Raw genomic sequence first — 22,091 nt, 5'->3', positions numbered from 1 at the left:
AACTATTTGGATTCACTGGAGCAAGAACTTTCTGTTAAAACTATCTGGTGTTCTAGATATCTTTAAAAGAAAAAAAAAAAACTCAGTGCCGTCTAGTCGATTTCAACTCATAGCAACTCTACAGGACAGAGCAGAACTGCCACATAGAGTTTCCAAGGAGTGCCTGGCGGGTTTGAACTGCCTACCCTTTGGTTAGCAGCCGTAGCACTTAGCCACTACGAAAAGAAAAAAAATCTTTAAGGTGACGATAATACTTTTTTCATAGAATTTTTCAAATAGAGATAATTTGGCCACTTACAGGTATTGACAAAAACGCAAAAATTTTCTGTAAATAATAAGATATTTCCTGAAAATAATTAGTATATTTTTTGTTGAAGGATATACAAGCAAAGGATAGAGTTTAAATTAGATTTTTTTTTTTTACCCTTTTTTATACTCTAAAATTTCTGATACCTTGAAGTTTTACAGAAGTTAACCCCATACCGTATATTCCTGTTCTTGGACTGGATATTTAGCACTATGTCATCTGTGATGACTCTTTCTTCTTGGAATTTAAGCATGCTCGTGGCATGAGTGAAAATCATCATAGAGCATTTTTTTTTTAAACAAAATGGAAATAAAGTAATTTGGTTAGAAGATAGAGATAATAAAAATATGGAATATTACTTCACAATTGGGGCCATATTTTAGAAAGATTAAAATATATATATTGTAGCCTTGAGTTTTTTAGTCTATAATTAAATTAATGAGATGATAATATAGAAGGTTTTATCTTACTCTTCAGTTAGAATGGGTAAGAAGTAGACAATTAGTGGAGCAAAAAGGTAATTCAGGTAATTTTATAATTCAAGGAGAACTGGAATCTGGGTCGTCATAATACAAATAAAGAGAAGGCATACCAGGTACGAGATACAGGGAGAGACATAATGGACAAGATTTAACCACCAATTAGAGAGAGATAACAAGGTGACCATTTATTTTGTGTGTGTGTGTGTGTGTTTGCTTTGAAGCTGGATGACTTTGATTGATCATTGAAATGTTTCAGAAGAAAATTGTTTATGGATTTTAAAAAAGAAAACAATTGTAGAAAAGGGGTAGGGGCAGAAATCAAATTGTAAGGAAACGTAGAAAATGAGGATGTAAGTGAGTATGACAGGGGTATAAAAAAATAAGTGGGGAAGGTATAAACAATGTGTTCATGGTTATCAAAAATGACAATAAAAAAGAAAGAATGGAACTTAAAGGAAATTTCAAAAAATTGAATGTCCTAAGTAGAAAAATGTTCAGAGATTGGTTCATATTTGACTTTACATGTGACTACAGTAATTAATACACCCAATTCTATGACATTCCTAGTGAGCTTCATTAATTTAACAAATAAAATCAATATTTTCAAAACGTATTATTTGGTGACGATCATTTAATCTCAGTAAAAAGAGTTAATATTGAGGTAACAGTAAAAAAAGAAAAAGAAATACACTAAGAACTACATATCCACAAGTTTTGACGAGCATCAGTGTACACTATCTAGTTTATATTCCTTAAAGTGATGGAGTGCCAAGCACTCAACTGATGGTGCCATTTTGTAATTGAAAATATATTTTTAATTCGGCCTAAATTTCCATACCATTTTATGAGAACGAGTATTTATCTCTGATCTCTTACAAATACATATTTAAGTAAGAGATAAGCTAGAAGTAAAATAATAACTGTATAACAGTATTGGGAAAGAGTATGTCAACAATAGATGAGACATTTTGGCGAAAAATGAAGAAAAGAGAAAAAACACAGGTGGAAAAAATAGATAATATATAAAACAATCTAAAGCATGTGAAATATCAGGCTACCCACAGCAAAGAGTGCTACTTTTTTTCCAAACAAGACAAAATCAATTTCAAACTCAGTTCAACCAGTGAGCAGACCATGCGAACATCACCAAGGTACTTAATTTATGGTTGTATTCATCGAATACATGGGCCAATAATCTTTCTTCGCCTTGTGCGCAAGGTGATGGCCAACTTAGAATTATTCCAAAATATGCAAGGTTGGTTTAACATTCAATAAGCAATTAATGAAAATAAAAATATTGACAGAACGGAGCAGAAAAATAAATGTGATCAGTTCAATAGATAAAGTAGCTCATAAAATCTAGTATCTATTAATGATTTTCAAAAACCTTTTAAACAAACTAAGCATGAAGTCATCTTCCTTAACCTGAGAAAAATGCACAGACCTCAAAAAATGAAAAGTTATGTGCATTACCATAACGTATAAAAATATTTGCTCTGATATCAGAAACAAGATAAGGATGTCATTAACGTTTCTATTCAACATAGACCTGGATGCCTTTGCAGTACAATAAAACAAGAAAATAATAATTAATTAGAATTAATGTTGTTGTTGTTAGGCGCCCTGGAGTCGGTTCTCACTCATAGCAACCCTATGCACAACAGAACCAAACACGGCCCAGTCCTGCGCCATTCTTACAATCTTTGTTATGCTTCAGCTCATTGTTGCAGCCACTGTGTCAATCCACCTCGTTGAGGGTCTTCCTCTTTTCCGCTGACCCTGTATTCTGCCAAGCATGATGTCCTTATCCAGAGGCTTATCCCTCCTGACAACATGTCCAAAGTATGTAAGACGCAGTCTCACCATCCTTGCCTCTAAGGAGCATCCTGGCCGCACTTCTTCTAAGGCAGATTTGTTCGTTCTTTTGGCAGTCCATGGTATATTCAATATTCTTCGCCAACACCACAATTCAAAGGCGTCAACTCTCCTTTGGTCTTCCTTATTTATTGCCCAGCTTTCACATGAATATGATGTGATTGAAAATACCATGGTTTGGGTCAGGTGCACCTTAGTCTTCAAGGTGATATCTTTGCTCTTCAACACTTTGAAGAGGTCCTTTGCAGCAGATTTACCCAATGCAATGCGTCTTTTGATTTCTTGACTGCTGCTTCCACGGCTGTTGGTTGTGGATCCAAGTAAAATGAAATTCTTGACAACTTCAATCTTTTCTCTGTTTATCATGATGTTGCTCATTGGTCCAGTTGTGAGGATTTTTGTTTTCTTTATGTTGAGGTGTAATCCATACTGAAGGCTGTGGTCTTTGATATTCATTAGTAAGTTCTTCAAGTCCTCTTCACTTTCAGCAAGCAAGGTTGTGTCATCTGCATGACGCAGGTTGTTAATGAGTCTTCCTCCAATCCTGATGCCCTGTTCCTCTTCATATAGTCCAACTTCTCGTATTATTTGCTCAGCATACAGATTGAATAGGTATGGTGAAAGAATACAACCCTGACGCACACCTTTCCTGACTTTAAACCAATCAGTATCCCCTTGTTCTGTCTGAACAACTGCCTCTTGATCTATGTAAAGGTTCCTCATGAGCACAATTAAGTGTTCTGGAATTCCCATTCTTTGCAGTGTTATCCATAGTTTGTTATGATCCACTCAGTCGAATGCCTTTGCATAATCAATAAAACACAGGTAAACATCCTTCTGGTATTCTCTGCTTTCAGCCAGATCCATCTGACATCAGCAATGATATCCCTGGTTCCACGTCCTCTTCTGAAACTGGGCAGAATTTCTGGCAGTTCCCTGTCGATATACTGCTGCAGTAGTTTTTGAATGATCGTCAGCAAAAATTGCTTGCATGTGATATTAATGATATTGTTCTATAATTTCCACATTTGGTTGGATCACCTTTCTTGGAAATAGGCATAAATATGGATCTCTTCCAATCAGTTGGCCAGGAAGCTTTCTTCCATATTTCTTGGCATAGATGAGTGAGCACCTCCAGCGCTGCATCTGTTTGTTGAAACATCTCATTTCTTCTCATTTTGAGTTGTGCTGCATCAGCAAATGAAGGTCCCGAAAGCTGTACTCCATCCACATCATTAAGTTCAACTCTACTTTGAGGAGGCAGATCTTCCCCTGTCATCTTTTGAGTGCCTTCCAACCTGGGGGGCTCATCTTCCAGCACTATTTCAATGTTCTGCTGCTGTTCGTAAGGTTTTCACTAGCTAATGCTTTTCAGAAGTAGGCTGACGGGTCCTTCTTCCTTGTCTGCCTTACTCTGGAAGCTCAGCTGAAACCTCTCCTCCATGGGTGACCCTGCCGGTATCTGAATACCGGTGGCATAGCTTCCAGCATCACAGCAACACACAAGCCCCCACAGTACGACAAACTGACAGACACGTGGGGGAATTAGAATTAATAAGTGGATTTAAAAAAGGTGCTTGACTTAAAGAACTATACCCAAAATCAATTTTATTTCTTTATAGAAAAAATAAACAAGAAAAACTTTAAATTATGTAATTTAAAATAACAAATTATCATCTATTTTGAGCTAAATTTAGCAAATTATAAAAATCATTGAGAGTAATTTTTAAAATAAGTACAGAAAACATATACTATGTACATGGCTTACAATAATGAACTTTTTTAACTGTACCCTATATTGAGCTATGTATTCAATGCAATAAATATTCCTTTGGGTTTGTTCATCCACTTGTTTTCAAACTGCAACATGTATTAAAAAGTAATAGGCCAAAAAGTATCAGACAAGCTTGAAGAATTTATTATATGGCTGCATTAATTTAAATTGTTGGATACTGGACCAAGAATAGGTAAATGGGCAAAACAATAGGAAAGAAACAGAACCACACATACATGAAAGCATGCCTTATGACAAAGATTGTTGTTGTTAGGTGCTGTCAAGTCAGTTCCAACTCATAGCAACTCTATGTACAAGAGAAAGAAAGCTGGCCTGTCCTGCCGCCATCCTCACAATCATTGTTATGCTTGAGCCCGTTGTTGCAGCCACTGTGTCAATCCACCCAACTGAAGGTCTTCCTCTTTTTTGCTGACCTTCTACTTTACCAAACATGGTGTCCTTCTCCAGGGACTGATCCCTCCTGATAACATGCCGAAAGTATGTGAGACTAGTCTTGCCATTGTTGCTTAGTCAGAATTGACTCAATGACAGTGGGTGTTGGGATGGGGAGAGGCATTGCAAAGACAAAGATAGCACTGCAGAACAGTGAAGAAGGGATTGTTGTTGTTAGGTGCTGTCGAGAAGATTCTGACTCATGGCAACAGTCTGTACAACAGAACTAAACACTGCCCAGTTCTGTGCCATCTGCACAATCGTTGCTACGCTTGAGCCCATTATTGCAGCCACTTTGTCAATCCATCTCATTGAAGGTCTTCCTCTTTTTTGCTGACCCTCTGCTTTACCAAGCATGACGTCATTCTCCAGGGACTGATCCCTCCTAGTAACATGTCCAAAGCATGTGAGACATAGTCTCACCATCCTTGCTTCTAAGGAGCATTCTGGTTGTACTTCTTCCAGGACAGACTTGTTCATTCTTTTGGTAGTCCATGGTATGTTCAATGTTCTTCGTCAACACCGCAATTCAAGGCATCAATTCTTCTTTGGTCTTCCTTATTCATTGTCCAGCTTTCACGTGCATATGAGGTGATTGAAAATACCATGGCTTGGGTCTGGGGCACCTTAGTCCTCAAAGTGGCATCTTTGCTTTTCAACACTTTAAAGAGGCCTTTTGCAGCCGATTTGCCCGGTGCAATGTGTCTTTTGATGTCTTCACTTCTGTTTCCATGGCTGTTGATTGTGGATCCAAGTAAAATGAAATCCTGAACAACCTCAGTCTTTTCTCTTTTCATCATGATGTTGCTTATTGGTCCAATTGTGAGAATTTTTGTTGTTGTTGTTGAGGTGCAATCCATACTGAAGCCTGTGGTCTTTGATCTTCATCAGTAAGTGCTTCAAGTCCTCTTCACTTTCAGCAAGCAAGGTTGTGTCATCTGCATAACGCAGGTTGTTAATGGGTCTTCCTCCAATCCTGGTGCCCCATTGTCCATATAGCCCAGTTACTCGGATTATTTGCTCAGCATACAGGTTGAATAGATACAGCGAAAGGATACAACCCTGATACACACCTTTCCTGACTTTAAATCATGCAGTATCCCCTTGCTCTGTTCCAACAACTGCCTCTTGATCCATGTACAGATTCCTCATTAGCACAATTAAGCATTTCAGAATTCTCTTTCTCCACAATGTTATCCATATTTGTTATGATTCACACAGTCGAATGCCTTTACATAGTCAATAAAACACAGGTAAACATCTTCCTGGTATTCTCTGCATTCAGCCAGGATCCATTCGACATCAGCAATGATGTCCCTGGTTTCATGTCATCTTCTGAATCCAGCTTGAATTTCTGGCAGCTCCCTGCTGCAGCCACTTTTGAATGATTTTCAGCAAGATTTTACTTGCATGTGATATTAAAGATACTGTTCAATAATTCCTGTAATTGGTTGGATCACCTTTCTTGGAAATAGGCATAAATATGGATCTCTTCCAGTTGGTTGACCAGGTAGCTGTCTTCCGAATTTTTTGGCACAGACGAGTAAGCACTTCCAGCACTGCTGTTGAAACATTGCAATTGGTATTCCATTAACTCCTAGAGCCTTGTTTTTCACCAATGTCTTCAGTGCAACTTGGACCATTGGTTCCTGCTCATGTGGTACCTCCTGAAATGGTGGAATGTTGATCAGTTCCTTTTGGTGTAGTGACTCTTTGTAATCCTTCCACCTTCTTTTGATGCTTCCTGTGTCTCTTAATATTTTCCCTATAGAATCCTTCAGTATTGCAACTAAAAGCTTGAATTTTTTCTTCATTTATTTCAGCTTGAGAAATGCTGAGCATGTTCTTCCCTTTTGGTTTTCTATCTTCTGGTCTTTGCACATGTCATTATAATACTTTACCTTGTCTTCTCGAGCAGCACTTTGAAATCTCCTATTCAGCTGTTTTACTTCATCATTTTTTTTTTTTTCCATTTTGCTTTAGCTGCTCTACGTTCAAGAGCAAGTTTCAGAGTCTCTTCTGACATCCATTTAGGTCTTTTCTTTCTCTCCCGTCTTTTTAATGACCTCTTGCTTCCTTTATGTATGTTGTTCTTGATGTCATTCCACAACTCGTCTGGTCTTCAGTCACTAGTGTTCAATGCGTCAAAGCTATTCTTGAGATGGTCTCTAATTTCAGGTGGGATATACTCACGGTTGTACTTGGGCTCTCGTGGGCTTGTTCTAATTTTCTTCAGTTTCAACTTGAACTTGCATATGAGTAATTGATGGTCTGATCTGCAGTCAGCCCCTGGCCTTGTTCTGACTGATGATATTGAGCTTTTCCATCATCTCTTTCCACAAAAGTAGACAATTTGATTCCTGTGTTCCATACGGTGAGAGCCATGTGTATAGTGGCTATTTATGTTAAGGAAAAAAGGCATTTGTAATGAAGAAGTTGTTGGTCTTGCAAAATTCAATCATGCAATCTCCAGCATGGTTTCTATCACGAAGGCCATATTTTTCCACTATTGATCCTTCTTCTTTGTTTCCAACTTTCACATTCCAATCACCAGTAATTATCAGTGCACCTTGATTGCATGTTTGAACAATTTCAGACTTCAGAAGTTGGTAAAAATCTTCAATTTCTTTGTCTTTGGCCTTAGTAGTTGGTGTGTAAATTTGAATAATAGTCATATTAACTGATCTTCCTTGTGGATGTATGGGTATTATCCTATCACTGACAAAGCTGTACTTCAGGATAGAATTTAAAATGTTCTTTCTGATGGTGAATGCAACACCATGCCTCCTCAAGTTGTCATTCCCAGCATAGTAGACCATATGATCGTCTGATTCCAAATGGCCAATACTAGTCCATTTCAGTTCACTAATGCCAAGGATATTGATCTTTATGCATTCCATTTCATTTTTGGTGATTTCCAATTTTTCCAGATTCATACTTCACACATTTCACTTCTCTATTATTAATAGATGTTTGCACCTGTTCTCATCTTGAGTCATGCCACATCAGCAAATGAAGGTTACAAAAGCTTGACTCCATCCATGCCATAAAGTTGACTCTACTTTGAGGAAGCAGCTCTTCCTCAGTCGTATTTTGAGTATCTTCCAACCTGGGGAGCTCATCTTTCAGCACTATATCAGACCATGTTCCACTGTTATTCATAAGGTTTTCACTGGCTAATTCCTTTTGGGAGAAGACTGATGGGTCCTTCTTCCTAGTCTGCCTTAGTCTGGAAGCTCAGCTGAAACCTGTCTGCCATGGATGACTCCGGTTGTATCTGAATACAGTGGCATAACTTCCAGCATCACAGCAACACACAAACTGACGGACCCATGGGAGGGAGAAGGGATAGACTTTGAGATAAATGGGAAGGGCCAATTGAATAGCCAATATGGATCAATTGGATATTTAAAAATAACACTTGACCTCATTTCATGCAATAAAAAAATTAATTAAAAAGGAAATGTGGATAAAGATATGAAATATATAGAAACAAAGGTTCTGAAATAAAACATAATAGAATATCTTCATGATCTTGGTGTAGGTGAATATTTTCTAACGAGTGTACTAATTATAAAAATGATCTTAAATTCTTGCTTTCCCTAAGACGTGCCCTTTCAATATGATGTTTAATATCCTCTTAACAAGAGATGGAGCCATTTTTCCTACGGCTTGGGTTTGACTGTGTATGTGATGTGTCCTTTTACATTAGCAAATACAGTCTAACTAGAACATTCTGGACAAGATTGTGAGGGGGGAAGACCTGTTGGCTTTGGACTATACTCTCAGAGATTAGCACCCTCTGCCACTCCTCTGAAAAATTTCCCTCCAGAAGGGTGGTGGTTGAACAACCTGATGAACATAATTCAAGTCATTGAACTGTATATGTAAAGACTGTTGAAGTGTCAAATGTTTTGTTACATTTCTATTTACATCAATAAAAAATGTTAATGCGTAAATAATATTCCTGATCATTAAAAAAAAAAAAAATGTTTCCAGAAGACACAGTGGAAGAATTTTGAATAGCAGAGGCATAGAACATAGGATCGGATTAGAGGATATAATGAGACCCTAACAGAAATGTAATTTTTATGTCCCAAAATAACATAATTCAGCAACGACTGAGCACCTGCTATATTCAAGACACTTTGCTTGATGAGAATCAAAGGATACAATTGAGTTAAACTTCATTGTTAATATCTATTAAAAGAATGGGAAATGCATGTAACAACTATTCCTAAAAAGATATGTATATAGCCAGTTGCTGTCAAATCCAACTCATGGTAATAGCACTCCATAGGGTCTTCAAGGCAGTAACCTTCCAGCATAGATTGCCATGCCTTTCTCTGATATGCCTCCAAACCAAAAAAAAAAAAAAAACCAAACCCAGTGCCGTCGAGTCAATTCTGACTCATAGCGACCCTATAGGACAGAGTAGAACTGCCCCATTGGGTTTCCACGGAGTACGTGGCGGATTCGAACTGCCAAGATATGCTTCCAGGTGGGTTCAAATAGCCGATCCTTTGTTTAGCAGTTAAGAGCCTAACCATTTGTGCCACACATGACTTTCTTTCTTTATATATGTATACTGTTTCCATTTTTTTGTTTGTGGTTATGTGTGTATCTATCTATCATCTATCATCTATCTATCTATCATCTATCTATCTATCATCTATCTATCTATCTATCATCATCAACATCTATCATCTATCTATCTATCATCATCATCTATCTATCACCTATCTATCTATCTATCTATCTATCTATCTATCTATCTATCTATCTATCTATCTATCTATCTATCTATCTATCTATCTATCTATCTATCTATCTATCTATCTATCTATCATCTATCTATCATCTACCTATCTATCATCTATCTATCATCTATCTATCTATCATCTATCTATCTAATCTATCTATCTATCTACTCGTTGCTGTCAAGTCGATTCTGACTCATAATGACCCTGTAAGACAAAGTAGAACTGCCCCACAGGATTTCCAAGGCGTGGCTGGTAGATTCAAACTGCTGATCTTTCAGTTTGCAGCCCAGCTCTTAACCACTGCACCAACGGGGTTTTCTTTCTATGTGTATACATATTCACATACTTATATGTACGTATACACACAGTGATGTCCTATGTTCTAGTGTTCCTAACTTCTGTATTAGATTAGTTAAAAGCCTACTCCCTAGTCTTCCAGGTTCTCCCTCATGGTATCCATCCTTCCTATTATCCTCAAATTTATCTTCCCAAATCACATCTGATTCTGTGAAGTCTCTGCTTAAAAATCCTTCCAAAGATCCCCCACTTTCTGCATTGTGTACTGTAGGCATTATATGATAAAGCACAGACACCATAATGATCAAAGTCCTTCATTTATTGCCCAATCTACTTTTTAATGTTCAATTGCACTTCATGACTCCCCAGTCCATACCCTGGTCTTCGGCCAACAAGAGATGTCCACAAAAGTTATCACCTCTCATTTCGATTTGCCTTCAACTCTTCCCTCAATTACTACTTCCTCCATGATAATTTTCCACGTGAACCAATCAGGTATGATCTCTCTGTCATTTGTATTTTCATAAGAGTTGTTACTACTACTTTAACATTGTACCAGTGTAAGTGTGTGTATATACATACATATATGTGTATATGCATATGTATATACACACATATACTGTTATAATATGTGTGTATATATATATATGTCATACTTATATATTATACAAAACAGAAAGAGTTGCTGAGGACAGTTTCTTAATAAGTCACACTATGAAGAGTTCACAGCATAAACTTAATGTTCTCATGGCTTCTGAGAGAGACACAATCAATACCATTCTCCATCCAGCCTTCAACACCCTAAAGGATATTTCCCTCAATAGTAGCTAACTTCACACACTCTCATGAGCTAAAGAGTTGTATCTGGCATGGTGTTTCTCTGCAGCCATATTTATACCCAGAGGATTCTGAACACTAAGCTCAGGGATTCTGGGATATACCTAGACTTAGGAACACCATCACTGACTATAAAGGTTTTCTCCATGTGACTGGGCAGACTTGGGGCCCAGGAGTTTGAAAGTGCTCCCCATCACCATCTTTAAGCACCTGCTCCCATGCTCATGATTCAGCTTCAGATGAGAACAAGGAGTAGAAATATTACACAGGTAAATCTCTGTCGCATACATACAAACACACACATGCACATATACACACACACTCACACAGCATACTGCTTACAAGTATTCTTTTTTTCTTTATAGCACCACAAAAACAGTCTCATAGTAGCATGGGTCTACTTGCTGTAACCCAAAAGTTTAGATTTTTCCAGCCAGCAAATTAATTGTTGGCAGGGAACCAGGTCCTTTAACAGGACTTCCTGTGGTTCATCTGAAGTAGAAGAATGTTTGTTGCAGGCCACTGTTGTATGTGTGTGTTTGGGGAGGGGAGTTGAGGTTTGACCAGTGTCAATATTCAAATAAAACGATCTAGGTATTATCCATGTGGTCTTCACTATTTTCTTCTTTCCTCTACCTCTTAACCCTAGAGAACTTAGAGATTGTCAGTTGTGGCTTGGACCTCCAGTGCCCCCACTATTTTATGAGACCTATTAAGCCTTTTTTATTGTAAGGCCAATATCCTTACTAGATCACACAGAACCAGCTCCTCCTCTGGCTCCTGCTTCATGGCCCAGTCATGAAAGTACCTGAATGAAGGTTGTTATCTATTCCTACAGTTGCTTTGGTCCCACCCAGGTTGAAGAAAGGGAGAAATAAATAGTTCCCTTTCAAACAGAGAAGCATTAGGTTATATACGTATTCTTAGAAATTTAGGGTGACAGGTCTGAGTGGCCCTCTGCTACTCCTTCACTCCAACTTCTGTGCCATTCCTTCCTCTACACCTCCTTCTCCTCACCTTATGGCTCATTGATTACAAAGTTTGGGCTTTTTTATAGTGAAGTGTTATTTCTTCCATTAGGTGAATGTGTTTTAGCTATCTGTAGTGAAAATAAAAATAAAATACTGAACAGCATTAATAATTTAAATAACTACCTTTTATTAAGGTTATGCTATAAGCCAGTCTTTTTACATATATTGGTTTTATTTATGTTTAAAATAAGCCACATTAGTCTGCATTTATAATTCCAATTTTACAAAAGAAGAAACTGATGTAGTCAGTTAAGGAATTTTTCCAAGGGTCTCCATCTAGTAAACGGCATCACAGAATTTCAACCCATGTCTGAAAGATGTCCAAGTGCACACAAACCACCTGTAATATATTGCTATTAGAGTCAACAGGAAAAAGAGTCAGAGGGTAGGAAATCACAAGCTCAAAGAACTGGGCACTAAAGGGGAAAGATCTCTAAAGATAGTATAATGCATATAACATATATATATATATATGTATATATATAACTAAAGCTATTATCATTTAGCTTTGGAAATGAACTTTCAGGCTGGGCTCTTTGTCAGTGTGAACATCCAGGAAAGTGTGGACTTAGCACTTTGCCTGCCAGGAGTGATCTTTGGGCTTATTAGTCACACAGGGTCTGCCATCGTCTATGGCACATAACCGTGGAGAAGCATTCCTGTCAAAATTGTGAGAGGGTGAAAGTCCTATTGGTTTTGAACTATACTGTCAAAGATTAGTCTCTCTGACCATAGCCTGAATACTTTCCTTGATGTGGGAAAGTGTCATATTGAGAAACAGCAGCACTGAAGAAAAGACTGACTCTATACTGTAAATCTCATGACGTGTCACCCTACACATTTCTGAGGAAACATCTCTTCCAAGTCAAGACCCACAAATCACTGCCCTCTGATTTCCCAGCCTAGAATTTTCCCCTTAGTGCTGGCAAACTTGGTGCTGTGCTCTACACATGGACAACTTTCTCTCCAGCTCCTCTAGAGAGATTCTGCTTTCCTTCTCATAGAAAACAGAATATTAACTCACTTGCCTTTTTTTTTTTTTTTCCTACTACACAATCGCTATCTGCAAATTTGCTGGACAACTTACATGTGCATCACATACATACTAAAAAATATTCTTTCTCTTTCTTATTGTTTCTCACTCTCTCTGAACACACACACAGATACAAACACTTACATGAACCTTGATTCAATTCAACAACTAAATACTGAACAACTGGAAGCAAAGCTCATACAGCAGTGTTGGGAACATTAAAATCAATGCCTCCTGGTTCTTTGCCCCTAGTACCAGTATTTTGTTGATAGAGATGAGGAAAATGCATAGTGAATATTATATAATATTATACAGTTCAGGTTATGTTAGTTGCTACAGAGTTGTAGGGGCATGAAGAGTTTTTTTAAGACAAGTAATTTCATATACAGGAATCGAAGATACAAATATTTTAGTTGCCATATCATTAAAATTTGCCGTATATTTAATCTGTTCATAAACCACTCACAAATTTAGACTGGTATAATTTTGTATGTCATTATTCGTGTTATAGGTTGTATGGAAGAAGAACTTAATTTGGCTGACAAGCCCAAGATAATCTATTGGAAGGACATCGGGATCGCAGAAAGAACAGGAGGCTGGAGAAATGGGGTTTGAAACAAAGCAAATATAAGAAGATTAGGAAGCATCAAAAACAGCAATGGTCTCATAATCGAAAGAGTCTGCTCATGAAGGCAGAGTTAGAACAAGAAAAAAAATCTAAAAACGTCTGAGTGAACTCCCTTGTGCCATGTGAATGTCTAAGCATTAGTGAGGCAGATGCCGAGATCTACCTTGTATCAAATCATAGAAAATGGTGTAAGGCAACAGTGCTCATTTGGACTTAGGATTCTTTAACACTTCTAAAAACTATTAAAGAACCCAAAGGGCTTTAGTCTATGTGAATTATATCTATCAATATTTACCACATTAGGATGAAAAACTGAGAATTCAAAAACATTTTATTTCTTAATTAAAAATAGCACTAATAAACCCATTAGATGTAAACATAAATTACATTTTCCCTTTTAAAGTAATTGTATTTTCAAAAATAGTGAGAAGAATATCATTGTTTTACATTTTGCAAATTTCATTAAAGTTTGGTTTAATAGAAGAGAGCTGCAATCTCCTGTTTACACCAGCGTTTTATCTGTTATGATATTACATCCCATATACCATCTGGAAAACTCCATGGTGCACTCATGATAGTATGAGAATAAAATGGGAATATAATGTCCTTTATGAAAATAGTTTTGACCTTGTGGAGTCCTTGAAAGAGTCTTGGGAATGCCCAGATATCACAAGACCACGCTTTAGAATCTGAGAATCGTTGGATAAGGTAATTTTCTAAAAGGATTAAGGGGCTACTTGTAAAAGGAATAAAAAGGAATGTCCCCCCCAAAACATGTAAATATCCCCCCATTATATTCATTGTGAAATATTGCCAGTTCTTTCAAAGATCTCAAATATTAAAATAAGTAAATAAAACCTGGGACGATACTGTCTATGATGGATCTCATAGAACAAAAACAGGTGTGTTTGTTCAGTTATCATCCAGAAAGAAAAGACCCTCTGATGTTGGTAAGTTAACTACCTCTACCATTACCTCTAGTACACTGATTAGAGATCTTTCCATTTCTCTAGGACCTTGATAACAGAAGATATTTTAAAAAGTGAGGTCCCTCCTTCATAACAGGATTTCAATGACACTTGCTAGGAGAATGCCTTCTATCAATGACACCCAGTTCCATCCCCCTGTCTTTCTCCTGCTGGGTATACCAGGCCTGGAAACTGTACACACCTGGATTGCTTTCCCATTCTGTATTGTGTACCTGATTGCACTTGTGGGAAACATCACCATCCTTTTTGTGATCAAGATTGAACACAGTCTCCACCAGCCCATGTTCTACTTTCTGGCCATGTTGTCTATGATTGATCTGGGTCTGTCCACATCCACGATCCCGAAAGTGCTGGGAATCTTCTGGTTCAATCTCCAGGAGATCAGTTTTGGGGGATGTCTTACTCAGATGTTCTTTATCCACATGTTTTCAGGCATGGAAACCGTTCTACTGGTGGTCATGGCCTATGACAGCTTTGTTGCCATCTGCAAACCTCTCCAGTACACCATGATCCTCACCAATAAAACCATCACCATTCTAGGCTCTGTTGTTGTTGGAAGGAATTTAGTTCTTGTGACCCCATTTGTGTTTCTCATCCTGAGGCTGCCCTTCTGTGGGCATCACATCATCCCTCACACTTACTGTGAGCACATGGGTCTTGCCCGATTGGCCTGTGCTCCCATCAAGGTCAACATCATCTGTGGGCTCATGGTGATTCCTAATATTATTGTGGATGTGATCCTGATTGCCTCTTCCTATGTGCTCATCCTCTGAGCCGTTTTTCGCCTTCCCTCTCAGGATGCCCGACTAAAGGCTCTCAATACCTGTGCTTCCCATGTTTGTGTCATGCTGTGCTTCTACACACCAGCATTTTTTTCTTTTATGACCCATCGTTTTGGTCAGAACATTCCCCGCTATATCCACATTCTTTTGGCTAATCTATATGTGGTTGTTCCACCTGCCCTTAACCCAGTCATCTATGGAGTCAGGACCAAGCAGATCCGGGAACAGGTTGTGAAGATATTTGTACAGAAAAAACAATGCCGAAGAGATGGAAAAATATATCCATATACTACCCAAAATAGGATAATCTGAGCTCTATTTTACATCTTCTGTAACACAGGCTAATGATGGCTAAATTTTTCATTTTGATTGGCAGTGGTTTAGGGAAGGCAGATAAAAGAAAGGTATGTCTACTAGTACCCCTCTTTCCACATGTATCTGGGCAAAAGACAGAGTAATGGAGAAAACAGATATCCTGACAGCAGTGGTTTTAGAGCAGAATGGCAGACAAAGAAGAGTGCAGATTGTCCCCGTTTCTTTGTATGTCTTCTCTTATAGGTAAGATTAAAACTTGAAGGAACACTCATCTAACGAACTCATTTTTTTTTTTTAATTTATTGTGCTTTAAGTGAAGGTTTACAAATCAACGAGTCTCTCATACAAAATCTTATACATACCTTGGTATGTACTCCTAGTTGCTGTTCGCCTAATGAGACAGCACACTCCTTCTCTCCACCCTGTATTCCCATGTCCACTCAGCCAGCTTCTGTCTTACTCTGCCTTCTCATCTCCACTTTAGACAGGAGCTGCACGCATAGTGTCATGTGTCTGCTTGAGCCACAAAGCTCACTCCTCACCAATATCATTTTCTATCATATAGTCCAGTCCAATCCCTCTCTGAAGAGTTGGCTTTGGGAATAGTTCCAGCCCTGGGCTAACAGAAGGTCTGAGGACAACGACCTCCCATTTCGTTCCAGTCTCAGTCAGACCATTAAGTATATATATATATATATATTTTTTTTTTTTTTTTGCGAGAATTTGAGGTCTGCATTCCACTGCTCCCCTGCTCCACCAGGGATTCTCTGTTGTGTTCCCCATTGGGGCATAAACTCATTTTTATAGATAAAGAAAATAAGGCTTATGTATGGTTTTGTGGCAATGTCTGAATCAGAACATTTCCTGATCCATAGCTTTACATTATTTATATCTCCTCAAATTTCTTCTTCCTTCTTTGAAATAATTGACTCATTTGTATTTTTATGTCCTCTAGTATTGTTCTCATTGCCATTCTTGCTGTTTCATCTTTCTTCTTCCCCTTCTTTCTCTGTCCCTCTCTTTTATTCATTCTTTTTCCAAAAAACTAAAAAGTTTTTGTGAATTGGGGAATATGAAAGACTAAGATATGGACATTAAGAAGACATGATATTATTTCCTTGCTTGAAGTGAAATCATCTTAGATATAAATATGTTTATGTGTGCCCAGGTGTAAGTCTAATTGGCTCCTACCTTACAATTTCCCTTCCCTTCTATACCATTTACACAGGACTTTAGAAAAATCATAAAATGAAATCATAGTCATTCCACAGTTTAAGCACAAGGCCAGGCTGGATATCAAGATCAGAAGAGTCTGACTATAATTTATTAATCCTGTAAAAACAAAAAAAAACCCAAACCTGTAGATACTCAATATTTAGTTCCATTTACAAACTCCAGATATGCCTGGAGAATATGATTTTCTTAAATCAATTGAAAGAGGTACTCAGCTGACATTTGTGACTGACCAGAGCACTCTTCTTAGAAATGAGAAGTCTCCATCATGTTCTGTGATTTATTTCTACTCTCTATGATGACAAACAATTAGCAGCACACTACAATATGGTACTGAAAAATAGGGGCATGCACAACCAAGTAGACAAGGATAACATTACCTGTGTAATTTCTGTGAATCTGGTCAGCTCTTCATCTGAAATTTGACACTGGCAAAAGCACAATTCCTGCATCCTAGAGCACCTTGTAGGATGTCCTCATGTCTGTGACCATTGGTTATTTTTTTTCACCCTCTACCTCTTGCCCCTAAAATTTTATCAGAACACAGAATATTAAAGATGGAAAAAATGTTGACACTCAACTGATCTATCTCCTTCATTTTACAAATAAGAAAACTGAGTTCCAAAGAAAAGCAGGAACTTATTTTCATAAAATATATAAATTGCACCCATCCTTAACACCATTTTCATGTAACAAGAGGTCGACAATCACGCAGATAAATTCTTTTGACAACACACTCATAACTCTTACAGGAGATTTGGAGCAGAAAATATTTTATGTATGTATGTGAGGCTCCACCATTGGGTCCAGGTAGAAAGATCTAGAAAAGCAGGAGATAAAGCACGTAGCCTGGGACTGGAGTTAGTAATGAGAAAAGGGAAGTTATAAAAACTCTGAGAATAAGCACCAGTAGGCTAGTACCAAAGAGTGATGGAAATTGGTATAGTCCTCATCACTGTGTCCATAGGTGCTCAGTGGTAAGAAATGACCATCTCCCTGGTCAGCAATACCTGGACCACACATACCAAAAAAAAAAAAAAAAAAAACAAACCCATTGCCATCAAATCAATTCCAACTCATAACGACCCTATAGGACAGAGTAGAACTGCCTCATAGAGTTTCCAAGGAGTGCCTTGTGGATTTGATCGGCCGACCTTTTGGTTAGCAGCCATAGCACTTAACCACCACACCACCAGGGTTTCCATAGCACACATAACCATCCTAAATTAAGCCTATGTTTTTTTTTTTCTACTGGCAATGATATGAAGGGGTCTGTGGCATGTAAAAAGCAATCTTTTGGTTAAATCTGTTACTGGGAGTTGGAAAAGATTTAATATCAGCATAACACTGTGCACAATGTGGATTGGAGTGTACAATAATGCTGGCCCTGAAAAAGTTTACAAATAAATTGCAGTATCATGCTTAGACCTGGATAAGCAGAGCCCCTGTCCTGGGCACCTATCTCAGGAACCTCTGTACTTTGGAGAAGTAGATTACTCAAAAACAGTTAAGTCCCCTTCTGGTGCTTCGGACCGTCTGGGCTCAGCAGTGCCATCTGGGTAAACACCCATAGGACAGTCTCAATTTCTCCTCTTTAGAGAACTCTATGATGCTCTTCCACCAATGCCTACCAGCTTGTGGGGTTGACCATTTGCCCTAAGGAACTCTGCAACCCATGTCTATAGGATTTTCCAGGGGCCTTGTGTCTGGGACCTGATTTCAAGAGGCTGGGCTGGTGGACAGATAACTCGCACTGGACACCATAGGTCTTTCATAAAGTCAGTATAAAATGGAACTGACAGAATTGTGCTGATATGTTGATTTAGGGTGAGCCTTACTCATGTCGAGGAGCCCTGGTGGCGTGGTGGTGGCGTAGTGGTTAAAGTGATTGATTGCTAAACAAAAGGTTGGCAGTTTGAAATCATCAGTGGCTCTGCAGGAGAAAGATGTGGCAGTCTGCTTCCGTAGAGATTTATAGCCTTGGAAACCCTATATGGTCACTATGAGTCAGAATCAACTCCAAGGCAGTAGGTTTGGTTTTTTTGGTCTCACTCATGTCAGGCATGAGTTCAGGCCCCTGGGCTACCCATGATCTACTGCTAACCTTTGGGCTTGAGCCACATGCATAGAGCTGTACACTGGCTCTCACCTATCTGCATTCTGACCAGCAGACATTCTTTACCCTATCTCCTCACTACCACTTGGCACTGGATACCAGGGATCACCCCATAGGTTCAAGCCAACTCTCAGGCAGTCCTCCAGAAGAGGCTACTCCAAGGATTTTCAAGACTACTGCTCTGCAATACCACCAGGTACTTCCAATCTTTGAACTGATGTGGGAGCATGATGCTTCCCTGGTGTTAAGTAATGGTAGAAGAGGCAGGGGCATTCCTGTATGAACAGAAGCAGTTGTCTCACCCTGCCCACAGGCCCATCACCTATACTTCACCCTGATGGCACCAGGGGAAAGTAAACAGTCATCCAAAATTGAAAGAGCTCACATTCTAGAAATGCAGTGATTAAGGCCTAAAGATTTCAGATGGTTAGAAGATACGTTTTTGCTATAAAATTTCAGATGGTAAATTTACATGAACAGAAGAAGAGTTATAATTCACATTTTTCTGATTGCTCTGCTTAAGATTGGTGTTTGTGGACATTATCAATGAAACACAGAAACAACCTCTGAGAGAGTCATTGAAAGGCTTTACTCATGGGCAGCACAATGAATGAAGCAGTGTCATAAGCAATGGTGCAAATCAGCATTAAACAAATTAAATTCTTGGTAGAGGCAAGGTCTGTTTTGTTCTAAAGAGCCATGACATTGTAAGTAATAACACTGTTGCTAACTTTTGCTTGTGGCAGGAACATTGAAATGGCCAGGAACGGCGTGTTTGACAATAAGAAGCACGAATAGATAATCCTTGGGCCTGAATAGAAAGAGAAGGTACTTGGACACTGTAGAGCCTTCATGTGTGGTGATTTGACGACAACGAAACATATGAGCACTTCTTCTCTACACATTATTCTAAATCTTCAGTGATAAATCACGGTATGTCATATGGGTCCACAAATTAGTAATACATTTTTAGTCAAAGAGTTTATATAGTAAAGGACTCACACACACAAAAAAATTTGTCCTGGACACCACATACCTTAGGAAAGGCCCTGCATACTTTTTTACATTTAGCCTCTGAATGTCCAGTATCTAGCTTCAAGCTTCACTCACTTGTGTGATCTGTTTCAAAGTGTTAGTGCCCCGGACTGGAACCCTGGTGGTGTAGTGGTTAAGAGCTACAGGGGCTAACTAGAAGGTTGGCAGTTCAAAACCACCAGGCACTCCTTGGAAACCCTATGTGGCAGTTCTGCTCTGTCCTATAGGGTTGCTATGAGTCAGAATCAACTCAATGGCAAAGAGTTTTACAGGACTGGAACATGGCCCTAGAATTCTGGAAATAATCTGTATGCAGTTTGAGTACTCATTTCCTTATCCAGCTGTGTGCATGAGTATGTATGCACACAGGCTAATGTTTATGCATTAAATATGGCATGGACATGCCAGTGCTAAGAATATAACATGCACTCACACACAGCTTAATAAAAATATATATGATATCATAAGAAGAAAAAAGATACAAAACATAAAAATAGATTAAGAAATAGTGACAAGAGATGAGATGAAGTTAAGTTAATTATATTCTACTAGGATTAAATGTTCTAATATAATGTCATTTTTCCATAAACCTCTCTTACTCTCCCAAATACTTCCTTCTCCTTGGGAGAGCTTTATGTATTATTTCATGATACTTTACAGGACATAGAAACAAGTAGAACTCACATAATATTAGTGCATTTTTTTGATGCTTCATTATCCAACAGCACCTTGGGAACAGACATAAGAAGAAAAGAAAAAACCCTTGCTGCCAAGTTGATTCCAACTCATAGAAACAGACATAGATCGCTCTAATTTAAAGAAGTAAACTTCTCTGAAGTTTAACTCAGGTGCAATATTTTCTCAAATCCCTTCTAAAGTTGATCTACTCAATCAACTTATCAACCCACAACTTGCAATATCCAGCCAGAGCCTTGATATTATTCTATTTCATAGAAGTTTATAAAAAAATTTCAAATGCTTTGAGACCTTCCATTTTCCAGGTGCCAAGCTTGAATAAAATCCTCAACAGTTTTCCAAGGTGATTTCCCCACTTTACACTCCTACCAACAAGATATAAGCATTCTGGTTGCTATACATTCTCACCAGCATTTGCTCTTTCTAGTCTTTTGAGTTTTAGCTGCTCTAGTGAGAGGCAACTGCTATCTGCTTGTAGTTTTAATTTTCATTTCTCTGATGATTACTAAGGTTGAGCAAATTTTCAATACTTACCTGCCATCCTTAAATCTTCTTTTCTGAAGTTTGTGTTAGTCTTCTCCGAAGCTGCAAAATTAACTACTTGAGATATATTTGCATTTAGTCCCAATACCTTTGAGAAATTAAAGTTCAGAGATAAAACTTCTGTGACAAAAGTAAACATTAACACCAGTAAAATAAAATATATGTGCAATTGTTGTTAGGTGCAATCGAGCTAATTGCAACTCACAGCGACCTTATGTATAAGAGAAAAAATGTTGCCCCATCCTGTGCCATTCTCACCATCTTTGGTATGTTTGAGCCATTGTTGCAACCACTGTGTCAATCCATCTCATCAAGGATCTTCCTTTTTTCACTGACCCCCTATTCAACCAAGCATGATTTCTTCTCCAGGGATTGGTCCTTTCTGATAACATGTCCTAAGTAAGCAAGAAAAAGTCTTGCCATTCTTACTTCTAAGGAACATTGTGGTTTTACTTCCTCCAAGACAGATTTGTTCCTTCTTCTGGCAGTTCATGGTATATTTGGTGTTCTTCACCAACACCATAATTCAAATGCCCAAACTCTTCTTCAGTTGTCCTTATTCATTGTCCAGCTTTCACACGCATATGAGGCAATTGAAAATACTATGGCTTGGGTCAAGCACACCTTAGCCCTCAAAGCACATAGAGTTGCTGTCCGAATAGCAATCAAACTTTCATTGATTCAACTAAAGTTTATCGAGCCCCTAATTAACAGGTTGTCTAGCTCATAGCAGATGATCAATAAACATGGGTGGAAAAAAAAAAAACAAAAAACAAAGCTTTGCCTATCCCTTGAGTATTACTGACATCTAGTGGTCAAGCCAAATACATTTCTTAAACAAATAAGCCAAAGCAAAAACCGGTTGCCATGGAGTCGATTTCAATTCATAAGGACCCTAAAGG

At 38.2% G+C, this 22,091-nt stretch overlaps 1 pseudogene; it reads left to right on the top strand.

The window, feature by feature from the left end:
• The first annotated feature begins 14,564 nt into the window (after positions 1-14,564).
• LOC126080050 (olfactory receptor 52E4-like) lies at positions 14,565-15,563 on the top strand (annotated as a pseudogene).
• Positions 15,564-22,091: the final 6,528 nt, after the last annotated feature.

This window comes from Elephas maximus, chromosome 7 (genome assembly GCF_024166365.1).
Source record: "Elephas maximus indicus isolate mEleMax1 chromosome 7, mEleMax1 primary haplotype, whole genome shotgun sequence".
Classification (NCBI taxonomy): Eukaryota; Metazoa; Chordata; class Mammalia; order Proboscidea; family Elephantidae; genus Elephas; species Elephas maximus.
The sequence above is the reverse complement of the archived record's forward strand: the minus strand, read 5'-3'. Positions and strand labels throughout refer to the sequence as shown.